The sequence below is a fragment of the Limulus polyphemus genome, unplaced genomic scaffold (assembly GCF_000517525.1).
Source record: "Limulus polyphemus unplaced genomic scaffold, Limulus_polyphemus-2.1.2 Scaffold161, whole genome shotgun sequence".
Taxonomy (NCBI): Eukaryota; Metazoa; Arthropoda; class Merostomata; order Xiphosura; family Limulidae; genus Limulus; species Limulus polyphemus.
The window spans coordinates 888,043-892,179 of record NW_013665771.1 but is presented as its reverse complement, the minus strand read 5'-3'; positions in this window follow the sequence as shown (position 1 = coordinate 892,179).

Below are 4,137 nucleotides of genomic sequence, written 5' to 3'. Positions count from 1 at the left end.
ATAAATCATAGCAAAAAACGTATCATTTCGCTGTATTTTTCCGTTTAAGTTATTTTTCTTGGTATCTGTTATACTGAGTTTTTATACATAAGTGATATTTATAAGATTACAAGTCCAGCAGACCTTCCCCAGACTTAAAAGATCCAAGAAAATGAGGAAGGGCCATAGTAAAACAGGCCCCGCATTTATTGCCAATGTTTCTACTCTACTAGCTGCTGCTCTGTAAACTCCTTCCCTAATCATTTCCGAAAAGCTGGACATTAGAACCATTGAGATGTGGAAACAGCGTTGCCAAGTCCAGATCATCAAATGAACAGAGACCTAATTCTTGTACTAAATGTTGTGTCAACAACATAGGAGGATCAATGATTAAAACTGTCATTTGGTGCAGGAGAATATTTGCCTTTTCCAAGAAAACTACCACTGAACGACAGTGATCTATGGATGACTTCAGTAGTATTTTACCATCTCTTTTGAAGTGCAATGTAAATATTGTTTGTATAGTAGTAGCAGTCATCTGTATGACTATAGATTAGGCACCGCAAAAAAAGAAGAAATGTCCAATTTTTTAGGCACTTTCTTGTGTGGCTGTATAGTCCTATTTGGGACAAGCACACACTGTTGCAGTTTGCAAAGGTTGTTGTTGTACATGAAGGCTTTTGTGCTGAATTCTTTCTGATGGTCCCTTTTTTTTTCTGCTTGCTGAGTTCTTTTCATTTTCCTTCATGCCCTCATTTAAACACCTTTTCCAAGCATTGCAATTTTCTGTTACTTCTTCCCAACTCATAAAATGCTGTCTCCCGTGTTGTGGGGGTTGTTTGAATATATTTAGGTATCTCTGTGTTTTATTTCCATTTTCTGTATTTAATTTTGTTCAGTTTTACTCGGTTTTATGTTTTGTCATCTTGCGTAGTTCTGTGTTTAGTTAATTCACAATATACTTTCTGTACAGTTTTATTTTAATATCTCATTTAATCTCTTGTGCATTTTCATTTATCTGTAAGAGTTTCTACTTCTATTGCACAGTTTCATTTCAATTTTGTACCACATTTATTTTACATCCAGTTCTTTTATAATTACCATTCAATATGGATTGGCGGTTTATTTTTCTTGAATGTATATCCACCAGAGAATGTGACCTATCCAATGCGTCACGGATTACCTCCTATATACGTTTCAACGTCACAGACACGTCAAAAGTGAAGACTCTCAAAACGTCACAACCACCTCTCATTGTGACGTCACATATTAACCTTTCCTAGACTTAATTGAAACTTGCTTGCTTCAATTTTTAAAAAAAATACTGTTGGTTTCTTTCTATTTCTCAATAAAAACATACACATCACGCATGACTGAGCAACTTGATTTTGTTTCATCTATAATAGTACATTGAGAAGTAATTAAATACTGAAAGATTAATTGTCAGAGATTGTATAATCAACAGCTACTCAAAATACTAAACTAGTGACAATAGGTCAGTATAAACACGCAAAATGAAAATAATATATAGTAAATACATGCGCTCTTAAAAATAAAAATCTCTGAGAATTATCCCATTGTGTCAGTATAAAAATGGTCTACATATTGTTACGTCTCTGTTTGTTAATTAACTTTCCGTAACTTTGTTCCGACAAAACTTAAGCGACACAAGTACTTTCTTGATAAAACTGGTTTATTCTTTCCGAATATAATTTTACCGATACACTCAACTTCAACAATCGCGCTAAAACAACGCTATAACGAACTTCAACAATACTCTGACTGCAGATCAATTACTCACTGTCTACACACACATTGCCGCGTCACGTTGTCCCCCTCTTTTATATACCCGACTACCCTATATCTAGTAAATACTAGAGCATTCGCCAAAGTACAGGATAGTTCTAGAAACGTGGCGTCACAGTAGTCATGTGACTCGCTGACGCAACAATATTGACACTAGGCCTCATAAAATAAAATAAACGATATGATATTATTTTGTTATAATTACATTAAGGGAATTTGTTCACTACCGAAATCGCAGAGTGGAATTGATTCATTATCGCCCATGTATAAGGAGTTTCAAATTATTAAATCTGTAAATGGTCAAACAGCGTTGTTTAAATGTATCTGTAATAATATGGCATGACAAAAGTATTTTCCATACCAAAACTGGTTTACAGAGTTTAAATGTTGAAAGAAGACAAAATGTAATTGTTTTACCTTTCAATTAGAAAAACTGGCATGCAGCGGATCACAAGTGAAAAGTGTAGTGTCGCTCTGTAATGTATATATAGCTTGTGCTGCCGCTTATTGAGTGTCACATATAACGTCTCAGTTACTTCTTCAAAACTTCCCCAAGAAAACATGGTACCTGTGACCACTCAGAAACGTATATGACACGTAATGAAAACTGGCGTAACACACGCACCAAATTGTGACAATAGAGTGACATCACAGATACGTGTCATCTTTAGTGAGTAGTGTGGATGATCCTGATATAGGTAATTTGTAATTGTTGGATACTGTACAAGGACATTTTTCTTCTTTGAAAGTGTAGGATTGTTATATGATTCCTTATTATTGTTTTTGTCTTGTGTAAACATGTTTCTTATCTGATATAGCAGCCAGCGGCAGATATATAGGGAATATATAGAAGTTAATCAGTTTAAATAAACCTCTAGCAATACTACCTTGTCGTATGAATGAAGATTTTGCTTTTATTTTTGATTCGTTATTTTGTAATTACTTTACGTGTTCGATTTATTCCCTGCTTGACTTACTGTAGAATATGATGTGAATTCAGGATACTTGATATTTTTATATTAGAAATCAGACCAACTAAATACCACAACAACACTTGTACATGAGGTTTTAAGCAGTTAACTCAACCAGTCTTGTTCCTGTAGTTAAAAGTTCTTAATTTTCACACTTGGTTTAAAAATCCAAGGTAATTGAACCCCTGATGACATTTTCTATTACAGTTTAATTTTAAGTCCATATAAAACTGTAGCTGATGATGTTACTCGAGTTTTTTTTTTTTGGAAAGCTTCAGAGAGATGGAGACTATAGCCACGAAAAGGATATTAAACATGTAGACTTTTCTATTTTACATTCATATAAAACTCACGATGTTCTAAGATGATGATTTTTTTAGTGATCCCTTTATGTGAAAGATTGAAAGTGACTTTATGTCATTATTTCTTCACATTTTATTTGCAAAGCGTTTACCAATAAAAGTTCGATTGATAAATAGAAATATACTATTAGAATCAATCCATTTAAACACCTCCTAGTAAATATGCTACTATATTTCACTAGACTGAATTATTCTTATATCACAAAAAGATTCTTGATATATAATTATTTGAGATTAACTGCATAGCTTTATTCTTAATATATAAGAAAATGAATTGTTTAAATGAAGTTTTAATTACATGACTGTAATTCATCTAGAATACATCAACAGATTTAACCCACTTATTTGAAGACGACTGCAGATGAAATAAGCCTGAAGCAGATCGATATACAACTTTAAAGCAAGTTCTAACAGATGGATGTAGCACATTGAATTTTTCCAAGATAGTTTTAATGTGACCACAACAATAACGATAAATACGTAATGATTTGTTTGTAGTTAAGCACAAAGCTACACGAAGGGCTATCTGTGCTCTGCCCACCACGGGTATCGAAACCAGGCTCATAGCGTTGTAAGTCCGCAGACATACCGCTTTGCCACCGGGAGGCAATATGCAATGAAACGATTGTCTGATGCAGAGTAATAAAACATATCTGCTTTCGTCACAAATCTATTGAATAAGTTATAATTGAATTATTCATTACGGGTTTATGATATTTTTGAATATTTGTGTGTGTGTACATATGTTCCTCAAACAAAACTCTTATAGTACATATCACTACTACACAAATTTCACATTATCACTAGTTTGTAGCTGAAATGTAGTGGGCAGTGTCGTAGCTACAGAACATTGGCTCCAATGCAATCGCAGATCAAGGGTCATTAAGAGCAAGGGATTCGATATATTACACATACATGCAGAATATATACACTGAGTATATATACACAAGTAAATACATACCTAATTTTTCGTCATTTAACTGATTTATGCTAACTAATTTGTGTTCACAGAGCTCTAT